Here is a 16,735-nt window from a genome sequence, read left to right as displayed (position 1 = left end):
CTAATTCAATCTTTCAGAGGACATTCCTAACCAAACACTCAGGGGTGAAGGAGGACATTCCTAACCAAACACTCAGGGGTGAAGGACTAATTCAATCTTTCAGAGGACATTCCTAACCAAACACTCAGGGGTGAAGGAGGACATTCCTAACCAAACACTCAGGGGTGAAGGACTAATTCAATCTTTCAGAGGACATTCCTAACCAAACACTCAGGGGTGAAGGAGGACATTCCTAACCAAACACTCAGGGGTGAAGGAACCTTGTCTTGCACAGACATTATGCTTACCACTTTAAATTCAGAAAGATCAGTATTGCAGGTTTTTTGTTTTGTTTTGTTTTGTTTTTGGTTGTTGTTAGTTTTTTTCGAGCCAGTGTTTCTCTGTGTATCCCTGGCTGTCCTGGAACTTACTCTGTAAACCAGGCTGGCCTTGAACTCCGAAATCTGACAGCCTCTGCATCCCAAGTGCTGGGATTAAAGGCATGTGCCATCAGTGCCCGGTGAGGATTGCAGTTAAACTATACTTCATTTTAACAAAGGAATAGGGATTTCTCTTTTACAACTGCTGGTGAGGAGGCATGGTCTGTGCACTAGCAGCAGTAGGTCTAGGCACCAGAAGGTGTGCATGCTCATGCCAGCAGGTATGGGTTCCAACACGGGTGAAACAACTGCAACCAACTCCATTATGAATTTTTTATTATCTGAAGTAATTTTATCAAAGCATTGCAGTGTTAGATGTAACTTATATTTTTAAAAGCTTTGCTTCATTGTACAGGATCAAGAAAATTAGTGTTTAAAGATGTATGTTTAAAGAGTCTAACCAAGTCTAAAAGGTCCTCTCTTTTGGAGCTCAGAGGTTCTGTGAGCTATGTGTGAAGTGATTATAGGCGTGCTAGGGTTCATGCATACTGGATGTCACATAGCTGATTCCCACAGATAATTGAGGATGTTAACAAGTTAAAACATCAATTGATGGAAGCCCCAAATCAAATAAATCTTCCACAAGGAACCATGAATGAAGAAGGTCTAAGTATAAATAAGAGCCAAGTAGAAATAAGCTTAGAACATTTCTTGTGTGGCTCCCTGATGCAAATGCACCGAAGCTGAGCAGAGGTGGATGGGACAATGAAAGTAGATTTTTTTTTTTTTTTTTTTTTGAAGGGAAAGGCTATTTTCAGAATGTTAAGGTTGTGGGAATTGTAAATTTTTTATTTTTCTGCTGTTTTTGATTTGGATGTCAAATGTATTTATGTGTTTAAACTGTTGGCCTCCTCCACTGTTCCTGTTTTAGGAAATCGTGGTAGCTTGGGCAGTGGATTCTAGCTGGAGGGAGTGTATTAAAATGTTTGGTATAGGAAATTTAAAAGTGGAATAACCTTCAGGATGTATTATGCTACCGTCTGCTGTCTTATCCAGGTCTATAGTAGGAAGCTGTAGCTGAAAGCAGAGTAAAACACTTACAAAACCCTCAGCTTGTCAATTAAAAGTGTAAAAAATTTTAATCCCAATCCAGGGTTTCTACCCTACCTTCAACCATTTAGTCACCAGACAAAAGAAACACACAACCTTTATATTTGTAATAAGCCTTAGGTAGCACAAGAGCTGGGCCGATATCTTCCCTCTGTGCTATTAGAATCCACTTGATAAACCTGTTATTCCTGACTGGGTTTCATCTGGGTTGCTCGTAACTCCAATTGGCCAGCGCTCAGGGTTTTTATGACTCACCAAACCTATGATGGTTTCTCTCTCCTTCTTCACATTCTTCCCCCACCTCCCCATCTCCACCTCAACCCTGTGGTGCTCCCCCGACCCCCAAGCCCACAGATCCTAAACCCTGCCTATGTCCATTCTGCCTGGCTATTAGCTGTTGGCATCTTTAATTACCAATAAGATATAACTTGGGGACAAGGTTATTTAGTGTCACTTGGGTCTAAATGTGGACTCTTTTGTCTTTGGGGCAATTAGATCTTGAGGAACCTGTATTAGCATTAGAGTACCAGCAGCATTAGGCCAACCCACTACAAAAAGAGCTGAAATATGTATAAAATTGCAGATGAAAACAAGTATAAGTTAGAGCTGTCTCAAAATATCCAAGACAATCTCTTACTGAATTACATAATGATACAGCAATCACAAATAATCAAGAGGCTTTACTGTAAATGACTGGTATTGGTTCAGGACCCCCATGACCAAGTTCTAAGCACAGGGAGATTTATTTTCCCTGAGAGGAACAAAGGGCAGGGCATAAGAGACAAAGACAGCATAAGAGGACTGCCCGCTTGCTACCCCAGCCTCTTCCTTTCTTCTCTCATTCTTTTTGTCTCTCTGTTGCCACCTGTCCCCCATTGGCTTCTTTTCCTCTATTCCCCTTCCTTCCTTCCTTCCTTCCTTCCTTCCTTCCTTCCTTTCTTTCTTCCTTTCTTTCTTTCTCTCTCTTTCTTCTTTCTTCTTTCTTTCTTTCTTTCTTCCTTTCTTTCTTTTCTTTTTTCTTTCTCTTTCTCTCCCTCCCTCTTTCTTTTTTCTTCTCTCTTTCTTTCTTTCTTTCTTTCTTTCTTTCTTTCTTTCTTTTCTTTCTCTTTCTCTCCCTTCCTCTCTCTTTCTTTTCTTCTCTCTCTGTCTCTCTCTTCTTTCTTTTTTTCTTTCTTTCTATCTTTCTTTCTGCATTCTCTTTCTTACCCCCTCCCTTTACCTCAACCCATCTCCAGGCCCCCTCCATTCCCCTCACTAAATCTTCCTTACACACACACACACACACACACACACACACACACACACACATACACTGGGGGGGGGGGGGAAGAGGGAAGGAGGGAGAGAGAGAGAGAGAGAGAGAGAGAGAGAGAGAGAGAGAGAGAGAGAGAAACAGGAGATAGAAAATGTGGGAAAAGGAAAAAGACACAAGGGCTAGGATGAAGTGATATTTGTCCCAGGGAACAAAGAACTGCCTCTGGATAGCCAAGAGACAGACCTGGTCCATAGGAAAATGATCATTTATAGGTGAAGAGGCAGATCCCATGTTAGGAAGAAGTGTTTTATTTTGATTGGACATGTTAATTGAGTAAACAAGAGGGTGGTTTTGATTTCTGGCCTACAATACTTTGATAGGTAGACCTAATACCATATTAGCACATCAAAAGAAGGGAGAAAAACCCAAACCATCACAACAACAATAAAAAAGGAATAAACAAACACTGTTCATTGAAAATTCTCAAAATGAATGTTTTCAATTCCCCAATAAAAAGATACAGACAAATAGAATATATTTAAAAATAGGAACCATTCTTCAGCAAACAAGAAACATACCTTAACATGAAGGGTAGACATCGCCTCAGGGTAATGAGGATAAAAAAAGATATTTTAGGGAATTAGGTCCCTAAAACAAGATGGTAGTGGCTATTTTAATATCTGACAAATGAGTCTTTCAACCATAACTAATCAGAAGAAATAAGAGGCACTATAAACTCATCAGATCTATTAAGTACTAGTACAATTCTAAGCATGTATGTCCCCAATACAAGGGCAAACAAATTCAAAAAATAAATACTACCATACTATGTTACACATTAACTCTCACACAATGGAAGTTTATAACTTGTATATCCTATTCTAGCTATAAGAAACGTCATCTAGATAACAGTAAACTAAAAATGCTGATACTAACTGACTGTATAAACCAAATAAACCTAACAAATACTTAGAGAACATATCACCCAAATACAAAAAAAATGTACTTTCTCTGCACTTCATGAAACTTTTTCCAAAACTGATTGTATACTTGACTACAAAGCAAGTTGAATAGATGAAAGCTAGATATTATCAACAACAGAAATAACAAAAAGTTTACAAACTCATGAAAACTGAACTCACTACTAAACAAAAACTGAGACAAGATACAAATTAAGAAAGAAATTAAAGACATTTTCAAATTGAATAAAATGAAAATACAACATAGTCAGACAAATAGAACACTATCAAGGCAGTTATAAGAGGAAAGTTCATAGCACTAAATGCCCACATGGGGAAGAAATAAAAGGAGAGATCTCCTATGAGCAACTTAACAGCACACCCGAAAGCTCTAGAACAACAACAAAAACAATTGCACAGAAAAAAAAAACAGTAGGTAGAAAATATATTCCAAAATCATCAAAATTAAAAGAAATAGACAAACAAACGATACAAAGATTCAATGAAACAAAGAGTTGGGTTTTGAGAAAATCATTAAGATTGACAAATGAACTAACAGGTGGAGAAAGAACAACCAAAGTAACAACATTAGAGAATAAGAACATGAACGTAAAAGACACCAAGGGGTTGCAGAGGATCATAAGGACTTTAAAATCTGATCTTCACCAAATTGGAAAGTCTAAAAAATGGATAATTTTATTGACTACTACCTATTAAAGTTAAATCAAGATCAAACAAGCAACTTAAAGTGATCTATAGCCCCTAGTGAAATATAAGCAGTAATTAAATGTTTCACAACTAAAGAAAGTCCAGCACTAGGTGGTTTTAAAATCGAATTCCAACAGAAAAGCACAGAAGAATTAACTGCATTTCTGCTCAAATTATTTCACGAAATAGAAACAGAAGAAACATTAGTAAATTGTTTTTATGTGGACATAGGTTTATTATTATTTCTTAGATGCCCATTTGTTCTCTAAGGAATGAAACAAGATAGTGGATTTGGATGGGAAGGGAGATGGAGACGGTTTTGGAGGAAGGTGGGTGAGGGGAAACTGTAGTGAGAACACATAGTATAAAAAATGTATTTTCAATAAAAGTAAAATAGAAAAAAAGTCAAAAGTCAAAAAAAAACAAACAAAACAACAACAACAAAAAAGGCTATTATCAGGCAGAGGCAGGCAGATTTCTGAGTTCGAGGCCAGCCTGGTCTACAGAGTGACTTCCAGGACAGCCAGGGCTACACAGAGAAACCCTGTCTCGAAAAACCAAAAAAAAAAAAAGCTATCGTCATGGTGTCATGGGCCTGACCTAGGCCAACTCATTCTCCATTTCTGTTAGATTTCTAGCATTTCCTTCTTTTTATTTGATATGAAGTCATGGTTTTGGTTTGTTGGTTGTGGTGCCAGGGATTGAACACAGAGCCTTGCATATGATAGGCAATGTTCTGCTACTATGCAGCATGCCAGTGCTTCCTCTCACTTCTCTCTGTTGCATTGCCAGTGTTTCTCTGCATGTGGTCCATTTTCCATTAGGGCCACAAACAGAGTAACTGCAGTTATAGTACTGACCTGTGGATCTGGGTCTCACCCCCAAGTCTGCCTTCTGACGCTCCCTATGCATCTTTAGAACATTTTTTCCTGTTTTCTTTCTTCCATTTATCTTGTAAGTGTACTTTAAAACAAGATACCATCTGTTAGACAACTGGAGCTTCAGTGAGTAGGGCCTTAACTTCAGGTTTTGTACTGAATAGACAGAACACTGTGCTGTATTCCATGTGTCCTGTAGGCGTATGTGGCCTGGCATTAAGTTCTCTAGCATCCTTGTTTTTGTTTCCACTGCTGACTGTGGCGTTTCAATGAACTTCTTCAGGCACAAATCCTGTCTTTCATCTGTTTCCACTCTTTGCACTATATACTGTTGGTGTTACATAGTGTGGTGAAGGTTATTATATCATCTTTTAATTTAGTTTCGGTTTCTTAATGGGCCTCAGGCTTGGGAATATGACCTTGATAAATATTTATCCAGTGCTCAGCTATCCTTCCCCACATGCTCAATTCTCTTCCATAACTAGGGCATTGCTAGTTAATTTCATAGAAGAATTGAACCTTGGTTTTTATATTGGCTTCCCCCCCCCCCCAGTTAAAAAGCTTGGAGCAGAATTATATAGATAATTGTTCACTCCTCCTGTTTTTAATAAGGTCCTAGATTGGTGCTACATAAACTCCTCTTTCAGGGTATATAGGTATACCCTGTGAAGAATGCTCTGGGTATATTTGTTTTTATTTTCCCCAAATGCTTTGTCCTTATGACCATGATACTTGAACTCACTCTTCAAAATCAGTTGCATTTTTATTTTTAATTTTTTCATGCAATACATCTTGATCAGGTTTTTCCTTCCTCCAAATCCTTCCAGATTTTCCTTACTTTCTAACTCTCCCAACTTCTTCTGTCTGTCTGTCTGTCTGTCTGTCTGCCTGCCTGTCTGTCTCTTTAAGCCATCAATTTCATCTGCTTTACCATTATCCTGGGCCTCAGGATGCCAAACTACCAACTGAACTTTCTAACCTCCGTAATGTATAAGAAGGTGCTGTATAATAAATGAATACTTATGTGTTAACTGTCAAGTCCCTGCACATATAAACCCCACTGAATCCATTTACCCTAACCATCTGATTAACACAAACTTTAAGAAGAGTTTTGAGAAATTACTAGAGACTGCACTGGGACCCAGCTGAACTCTCCTGGTATTTGCATTCCATGTACATCCTGCACAGTTTTAAGCTTGACCATGGGAAACTTACTTATCAGACTCTACAAAGGGGAAACCCAAGAATAACCCTACTTGTCCTAAAAGGGGAAGGAAGCAGAACATGCTTTAAAAAATAAACCCATCTTTAACAATTACACATTTGATAGAGGAGCAGTGTCTCAATAAACCTGTACCAGAGAAGCTTCTTCATGCACCAAATGTAATTAATAGAGACCCACATCTGGACAGTGTGCAGAGAGAAAGAAATTTTGGAGCATGCAGTCCTGAAAGAGATGACGTCATCAGACCCTTCCCTTCGAGGCTCAGGGATCTATAAGGAGGCAGAAAAATAGTAAGAATCAGTGGTGTGGTATGACTTGAAAGAAACAGTGTCTTCCGGTTACAATAAGACTGAATCAAATATCAACAAACAGAGACAAAGACAACACGCATAACACCTGCACAACTTCAAGGGAGGGGAAAGTTGACATGGATTCTGACCTGAATCCAAGAAGCTGTTTCGGTTGATACTGCTGAGAAAATAAATTTTCTTCCAATTACTGACACTCATCAAGCCATATTTTAGGGCAACCATGATGGTCAGGAATAGTCAAATGTACTCAATTTTTTTTCTTTCTTTTTTTTTTTTTTTGTGTGGGGAGGTTCGTTTTGGTTTTGTGGACTTTTGTTTCAATTTGTCTTGGCATTTTTGCCTTTATTTTCAGTTTTCATTTATTTTTTGAGCTAGAGATGATAGGTAGATGATAGCTAGTTAACAAATTTATTAATGAGTAAATACAGTCATGGATTACCTTACGGTAAGGAGCTAGGATTATTTTCTAGCTGTCAAGCTACAGTTACCTTAGCTGTCAAGGTAGTTTGTGGAAGAATAAATTATAATATAGGAATTATGTATTAATTAAAATGTCAGAGTTTCATCTATGATCCTTAAACACTTCCTAGGTTCCTCTGGTCTCCATAGCAACTTGGGTGGAGTCAGCCTGGTTGTTCAGGCCCAGAAGAGAAAAACTTTTTTTTCCTGTGGAATAGATATGTGTGAAATGAGAAATCACCCACCTTGACTTAGGCAATATGATACATTTGACTCTCAGGGTATTCTGTTTTGTCCACAGTGTGGAACAAGCCCTGGCAGTGGGCAAGGGAATGGCAATGTTTCTTAGTGGTTCTCACATCACAATCCAGGTAGTCTTGTTGCTGTGCCCGTTATCTTCTCAGAGACCTTGGGACGGGGTGTAACTGTCAGGCTTTGGGAGTCTCTGTCTATCATAAGTTTAAACATTTAATGTTACATTTAGCAGACTTCTGACAAGTTTGAGAGCAGTATCTATTAAGCATAATCTGAATTAGACAATAGAGCACACTATAATTTAATGGCAGTAGCAAAAAAAGTCACACACACGCACACACACACACACACACACACACAAAGATATTGTTTAAAAACCATTATTTACCAAGGTAGCATAGAACAAAACCTTATCTTAATTGTTAAGTGACTTTGACAGGTTGCGTTAGCAGAGAAAACTACATGAATGGACACACATGAAAAGAGACAAATTATCTAGTGTACACACGGCTTAGAGTTGATGTGGACCAGAATGGAAAGAAATCAGAAAGCTGACAGCAGTGGCATGAGCTGTGGTACAGAGACAGAAAGTGAGTGTGTCTGGGCAGGTTCAGGCCCGCACCACTGAGTGGGCTGATGTCCGAGGAAAGAACTGAGAATGAAACAGAGTAGCAGACAAGAGGATCTAGGGCCAAGGCCCTGGTGACTGGCATTGCTGGAAATAATGTAAAGAGATCAGATGTCCATCACAGTCGTGATCCCACTACTGGTCAGCATGGAAGTTTTGACCCGCACTGTTTCCGGCCTGGGACGGTTTACTCCTCTTTACACAATCTGGTTGTCTGTTGATTTAGGGATGGGGAGCAGGAGGGTCAGGAGGGGGAGTGGGAGTCGGAAGCAGAGGCACCAGGTGCCGAAAACCATGAAATGCTGGACAACCCAGCAGGGGCAGTGGCTGCTGGAGGGTAGAGTCCCAGGCAGAAAGAGAGGAAGAGAGAGAGAGAGAGAGAGAGAGAGAGAGAGAGAGAGAGAGAGAGAGAGAGAGAGAGAGAGAGAGAGAGAGAGAGAGAGAGAGAGAGAGAGAAAGAAGAGAGAGAGACAGAGAGAGAGACAGAGACAGAGACAGAGAGAGACAGAGACAGAGACAGAGACCAGGGGCAGAGTCAGATGGCTGTAGGAAAGCAGTAGCAGTGCCTCAGCAAAGAGTGTCCCAGGTAGGCCCCAGAAGTACAAGGGGGAGGGACAAGACTTGTTTTTCCCTTGGAGAGCACAGAGCAGCACAAGTGGCTACAAGCATGAGGCAAGAGAATGAAGGTGGGAGGGGAAAGCCTACTGATTGCTATGGAGAGAGTTCTTTAAAAAGTGCCAGTTAAATGGCCACATGGCCCCACTGCTTGCTGGGTACTGTGAATTCGATCTAGAAATACCACGTAAGTAGGAACAAGGCAGTGAAGACCAATCCATCGGGTGTGGAAGTTATTAAAAATGTTCCTACTGAAAGCCTGAGAACAAAATTCAGTAACTAATAAGAAAAAAAAAAAAAAAAAAAAAAGCCAAACCAGCTAAGTCTAGATTTACTGGGTCATCATCAGGATGCTAGTGGCTCAATGTGAGTCCCGAACTCAGGGGAGAAAGTAGTCTGCCCAAGCTTACCTATTCTGCCTATTCTCTGAGAGCCGTGTGTGTGTGTGTGTGTGTGTGTGTGTGTGTGTGTGTGTGTGTGTGTGTGTGTGTGTGTTAGAGGTCCTGGAACAAGGTTCAGTGGAAAGACCAGTCACAAAGCCTGAATGTCTCCATCCTCAAGGGCAGCTCAGGGGTGGCTCCTTTACACTGACCGGGGAGGGCAGGGAGCTTACAAGTTCTCTGATGTTTGGGTTAGCGAGAGATGGCTCTCCATGTAGCAGGTGGGAATATGAACTTTCAAGTTTCTAACTGTGAGGCAGAGCCTAGACAAAATGCCAACAGGAATTGCATATAGTATTCTGTTTTATCCAGTGGAACTGTCCATTTTTAAAAAATTTTAAAAGTTGACACGTAATTAACCAAGACAGTGCTTTCACCTGGGTTTTTATTCTCAATAACTATGCTCAGATTTTAACTGCTGTGGCTTTTTTAATGCAGCTGTCTACCCAGATTTTAGCAATGTGGTTAGCCCCATGCCCCCATTTTTCCAAGAAAGACCATCGATTTTCAGTTTGTACAGTTTTTCTGGCTGTAAGGAGGATGACTGACAAGTTTGTTAAAGTTAGAGCTAAAACTGGAGTCTCCCAGTTTATTTTTGACTTATCATTTTCTGAATGGAGAATTGTTTTCTCTGTTTTGATACACAGGAAGGTCAACTTGTGTCCTGCAGAAGCACTGGCATTTTGTAGCTGTATCTTTCCAGATGAATGGAATCTCACAAGGTTTTCAGACAGACTGTTAGCACTCTGAACAAGCCTGCTGAGCGTTCCAACTCAGAGTTAACCACTTTGGATTAAACAGTTCAAGTTTTGACACGTATGATGTTGCATTCTTTTCTAGTATCTCCTGTAAATTTAGCACATACAAGAATTTTGGCAGTTTGAATGGATCAATACAAACTTCTCTTAGTTTCCTCTTAACCATTTTTATACAGCTATACACATGAGTGTTAATAAAATCATCAGTGAAAAAAATGACTTCATAATTCTTTTATTATACATAAAACACTACTTAGATTAAGTCATGAGTTAGACCAGTTTTATCAGTCTGTGCTGTAGTAATAAGCTCACATCCTAGTGTTTGACACTGAGATGGATTGGTTTATTCCCCATGGTGTTTCATGCCCTTTGCACTCAGCTGCTCCTTTCTTAGAAAGTTTGTCAAAGGACCATTCTTACTAGGAATGTAAATTTTTGTGGCAGAAGGAATTTAAAGCTTCTTAAGTTATGATGTATTTTAACTCTCCTCATGTTCCAGTAGTGATGACATGAGGACAAGTTACAAAATCACAAGGGCATCATGAGCAGAGAGGTACAGTACTTGTGGATAGTCACCATGCAGGACTCAGAGCAGGGCTTAAGTCAGAGAGCTACTGAGCATTGCAAACAAAGCAATATGACAAAATAAGCACCTGCAATATAGAAAACCTTGGTGACAAAACTGAGTGAGTCTCAAAAAACAAAACAAAACAAATAACAAACAAAGCTGATCATTTAGTAAGATTCACCACGATTCTGTAAAATACTCTATAAAATATTTAATATATCTGGACTTACCTTTTTTTGTAAATTGTGATGATATACTTAATATCTTTAAAGTCTCTATACATTCATCTGCAAACACAGAGTACACAAGGCACTATTAGATCAGTCTGCCATCGAGAGGGATATTTGAACCCTTTTTTTTCCCTTTTTGTTTCCTGGCTGTCTTATGATGAGCAACTTCTCTCTGTCCTACACTTCAGTCATGATATTCTGACAACCTAGGATCCAAAGCAACAGAGCTGAGTGACCATGGACTGGTCACCTAAAAATATGAACCAAAATAAATATCTCTATTTATGTTGATTATCTCAAGGTATTTTGCCATAGCAACAAAAAACTAATTCATGTAATTGGACACATACACATGTCATTTATTGTTGTTTTAGATACATGTATTTAACACAGGCCATTTGAGATTGAATAACCTATCAGGATGCTCACTCATGAAGAAAACTAAAGTCTATCTTTTTTCCCCTCAAACAATGCATTCTGGTTACAGTTTCCTCTCCCATAACTCCTTACAGATGCTCCAACTTTTGCCACCAGCCAGATCCTCACCCTTTCTCTCAAGACTACTTTTTAAAGGGCTGATATTCTTTCTACATCAATTTTGAAAAAAAAAGATCTAGAATGGTTAATGATTTTATTTTTTAAGAAAGAAAATATTTATACTACTAAACCTCTGAAATTAACTTTTATTTTAAAATAACAAACTTACCTTAGACTTTCTGTATCACAGTGTAGATAAACTCAAGGGAGTAATCATGACTAAACACCACAGAAAAAAGTGTAATACCACCCTGAACAACTGAGCAAATGCCTGGTAAGAAGTCTGTTTCTATCTCCCACAGGACACTGAAGCATCCTAGCCTTGAACACAGTGTCGTATCTGAGAAACTGGGGTTTTCTTTTCTACCAGATGATTACACAAAGCAAGTGGAAGACTTGGAAAGTCTGGTTGGCTACTTTTTAAAATTAATTAATTTATTTTCTTTCATCTTTTTTTTTTAACACTCCAGTCGCTATTCCCCTTCTGGTCTGCCCTCCAACAATTCCTCATCCCATTCCCCTGCCTCTGCATCTCCAGAAGGATGTCCCCCCACCCCACCACCACCCCACCAGGTCTCCCCATTCCTTGTTGCCTCAAGTCTCTCCATGGTTAGTTGCATCTTCTCACTGAGACCACAGCAGGCAGCCCTCTTTTGTATATGTGTCAGAGGCCTTGGAGCAACTAGTGTATGCTACCTGGTTGGTGGCTCAGTGTCTGGGAGACCTGGAGGTTAACTAGCAGGTTAGTTGAGACTGCTGGTTTTTGTATGGGGTTGCTCTCCTCCTTGACTTCTTCCAGCCTTTCCCAAATTCAACCACAGGGGTCCCAGACTTCAGTCCAATGGTTGGGTATAAATACATGCATCAGTCTTGATCAGCTGTTTGTTGGGACTCTCAGGGGACATGTTAGGTTCATGTCTGTAAGCATACCATAGCATCAGTAATAGTGTCAGGCCTTGGAGTCTCCCCCTGAGTTGAATCTCAATTTGCACCTGTCACTGGACCTCTTTTGCCTCAGGCTCTTCTTCATTTTTATCCCTGCAGATTTTTTAGACAGGAACAATTCTGGGTCAGAGTTTTGACTGTGGGAATGCAACCCCATCCCTCCACTTGATGCCCCCGTCTTTCTACTGGAGGTGGACTCTACAAGTTCCCTCTTCCCATGGTTAGACATTTCATCTAAGGTCTCTCCCTTTGAGTCCTGAGAGTCTCTAACCTCCCAGGTCTCTGGTACATTCTAGAGGGTTCCCCCACCTCCAGAGGTTGACTGTTTCCATTCATTTTTCTGGCCCTCAGGGCTTCACTTTTGTTCCTCCTCCTAATTCCTGATCATGTTCCCTTTTTCATCTCATCCTCCCCTCTCCCACCCAGGTCTCTCTCTCCCTTTGCTTTCTGTGATTGCTATCTTCTCCCTCCCAAGTGGGATTGAAGCATCTTCACTTGGGCCCCTTTGCTTGTTAACCTTTTTGAGCTCTTTGAATTGTATCCAGGGTATTCTGTACTTTTTTTTTTTAAATCACTACTGCTGTGTATTATAGCTTGAGGTCAGAGATTGATAATTCCTCCAGAAGTTCTTTTACTGTTAAAAATTGTTTTTGCTATCCTAGGTTTTTGGCTGGCTACTTAAGCCTAGAAGTTTAGAGTTCTGCTGAGATCCTTCTGGGAAGTTCTTGTAGAGATGAGGGAAATTCTTCACTGCCTAGTAGTGATTAGAGTAGATTTCTCCAAGTCTCAAAAGTTATGGAAGAGTATGTGAAGGGCAATAATAGGAACTTCTTTGGCTCTATCCTCCTGTATTTTAGTGAAACCATAATAAGAAGCAAAGAATTCCAAGTCCATCAGTGGAAGTAATGAGAGCCTATATGCACTCTAACAGAAGCTAAGAAAGGAGTCTGGACTTCTGACCCCACATAAAAGTGATATCACTATTCTCTTTTTTTTTCATCCCTGAGCATTTACTAAGAAAAATTGTTAACAGAGAAGTTTAAATAAGATGTGTCTTATATAGCAATTCAATGGATGGATTCAAGGGTAAAATAAAGATGCAAAAAGAAAAAGAAGTGTGATGATCTTTTGAACTGTGAAAAGAACTAAGTATCACAGTCTGAAAACAGAGAAAACAGGCAGAAAGAGATGAACAGAGCTTTGGAACCCTCTAGGAAAATACTAATAGCAACAAATAACTTGTGTACTGTCAGTGTTGGAAGAAATATACAGAAAGAAATAATCCTCACCATGCTGCCAAGATACCTAGTCCAATTTGTGAAAACAGAATAAAATAAAAAGAACATCTTAAAGGCCACAGGCAAAAAATAAGATGTTACCAGGCACAGGCAGATGGTAATCTATTTTGGCTACTTTTATTCAACTCAATATTGGAAGTGAGAGAAAGCAAGAAAATGATAGCGCCTAAGGATTTGGAATGAAAACATAAAACTGTTTTAAGATAATCTAGCTATCCATGTATAAAATGTCAAGGAATTGTCAACAAAAGAAAACAAAAAAGAAAAAGGTCTCAGAAATTCCTAAAATAAAAATGCAAGTTGAACAAAGTTACAGGATACAGAACCTACCCAGGATAAGCCTATGAAAAGCTAAATGTTTTTCTATGTGATACCAGTGAGCAAATGGCAGGATAGAGGAGGAACGTTGTACTCTTGCTTTGTTGTCTTTCATTTTGCTTATTTAATGTGCTTTCAGACATTAAATGTTTGGTTTCTTTCTTATACTTTTAAGCTTTACAGTGGACATTATTGAATATTTTTTTATACATTTGGCATCATATTTTCCTTTTGACATTCATGTTGTGATTTGAATAAGAAATATTGCCACAGGCTCATTTATGTGAACATTTACCATTAGTTGGCAGTGCTATTTGAAAAGTTTGTGGAACCTTCAAGGGTTTGAGGTTTAGCCATAAATGAGATATTTATATGACACCATCAAACTCTAAGACTCAGGGAACATCACAGAAGAAGGGGTAGAAAGATGGTAGAAAGATTGGAAGAGCCAGTGATTGAGAGAGACTGTGGTAAAAATTATGTCTTCTGGGCATTACATGGTCATTGGACTCAGAGCTCACAGTACCTGTGGTTGTCTGTACAAGACCTGCACAAAATCATGCCAGTTGAAGTTTCTACAAGGGTGAGGAGTAGGCTTTTAAAACCCCACCCCAGCTGAGGAGCTCATGACAGTTGATGGCTTTTGGGGAGGCATAGTCAGCAAAATTAATAATAAAAAATGTATGTATAACCTTAATGGTGTGAGTGGCCTTGTGTAAGTCTGAAGGCTCTGCTTCCTGAGCACAGATATAATGTGTGCTCACGTGTTCCTGCTCCTGTCAGCCATATCTCTTTCCGACAATAATGAATTTTGTCACATTGGAACTCTAAGCAAAAGTAATCTCTTTCTCTCCTAAATTGCATTTGTCAGGATATTTTACCATAGAACAAGCATGTAATTGAGACAATTCATTATTAGTGTTTCTCTGTTTGATGAGTAGTTATGGAAGGAGTAATGACTTTAATCTTCATAGACATGCTAAGCAAAATCTCCAGAAATCTTTGTCATTCATACCCCTCACTACAATTCAACTCAAGTAATGGATTGCTTAGTTTGCATCAAGGTTCTTATAGGATGCTATCATTCCTGCTTCCAGACTGATTTTTGCTATATCATCAAATTCATTAATTATGTAAGTCACATATTAAGCCTCATTAGATTGTTAGTATGGCAGCTACAGATATTATAAAATATATATGTTCAGAAAGGTGAAAATTGTCAAGAATAGAATTAAGTCACTTTTATTTAACTAAGTAAAAAATATCAAAGTTTGATGGGGTCATATATCATTGTCTGATAGTAACTCACAAAAGACTGCCAAAATCAGTCTATACAGCCATATTCAAAAACACTCAGACAGATGTTATTCCTATTAATTATTATTGTGCAATGGTTACTGTTTAAAGCATCAAATGTAATTCTTCCTACTTCTTTAAAACCTTAACCTTTCCTCAATTTCTGTTATATGCCTACAGGTTTCCTGGTACACATAATCCCACTGCAAAGCTCCACTATTTACATTTCATATTCTCTCATAAAACGTCAGTTTGCTTCAATCTCATCATCTCTGTGTTCCCTTTAGTTCTCAGAATGGACTAATGAATGAATGGATACTACTGTCTATGTGTAGACATTCTAATGATAGAGTTACATCTTCCTATCCTATTTGAACAGACATGTATTAAAAATACAGACCAACTCTGTTTATTTTCAAGTATTTTTCTTACTCAGTGAAGTTAGAATTTATGTTTGCTTTTTACAGTACATTCATCACCCTACTTCTTGATAATTTCCATATCTCTTCTGCATGATTTATGAATTGTCCATACTGAAATTCTCACTGTTTTCCCCTTTCGTAAGCTCCTTCAGGCTTTTCTAATTCTCAAATGCCCCCTTTAGCCTCTCCTGTCCCAGATTCCAATGTTCATAAACATATACATATCTGAATGAACCATTAATCCAAGAGGCAATACTGTTTGTTACTTTCTTTGTCATTCTGCCCAATGTTTATGCCAAAAACAACTTAAGGGGAAATTATTTCGGTTCTTTTTCTCAGCGTTATTAGTCTACCATGACTAGGGAGTAAGATAGGATGGTCAGGTAAAGCAGTTCATATCATGTTAACCCAGTTACATAGAGCAAGAAAGGACAGTGAACGATATATCCCAAAGCTCTGTCTTTACAACCTACTTTCTCTAGCTAACCTCTGCCTCATAAAGTTTCTAACCTGTTCCTTGAAATGTTGCTAAAATTAAGCCTTCAGCTTATGAACCTGGTGGGGGAGTGCATTTCATATTCAAATGACACTCATGTACAATTTAAGCAGGATGTTCTCTAGAGATAAAACCTACAGTTCATTTTGCTAAAATTCTATTTTCTTAAACTCAACCACATTATGTATGCATTCTTTATAAAACTACATATATGTATATATATAATATATATATCAATTATTTTCAAATGAATTCACTCGCCTATCTTATTGAAAAAAATTTTAAGAATAAGAATTCTGGATTGTTCAACCTTTTTGCTTCCCTCCAGCTTACTTAACATTCTCTAAAACAACACAACTTTAATAACTATTTTATATAAATAATCAATTTTATGGTCTTCAAGGTATACATTTTGGTCAATATCTTCTCTCAAAAAATTTTTATAGATAATTTTTGCTATTTGGCAGTGTTTGAAATTTTGATATGGTATTTAACAAAATAACAAGCTCAGAAACATTATGAGGAACATTTTTCTAAGGAGGATAACAATCTACAGATAAAATACAAAGAACAGAGAAGTCATTTAAAAGTATGAGGCTAGTCCTAATGGTGCTTGCATTACCTTGCTAAAAATGACATAACATAGGTCAAAGCATGGCAAAATT

This window comes from Arvicanthis niloticus, chromosome 25 (assembly GCF_011762505.2).
Source record: "Arvicanthis niloticus isolate mArvNil1 chromosome 25, mArvNil1.pat.X, whole genome shotgun sequence".
NCBI lineage: Eukaryota > Metazoa > Chordata > Mammalia > Rodentia > Muridae > Arvicanthis > Arvicanthis niloticus.
Note: the sequence above shows the minus strand (reverse complement) of the source record.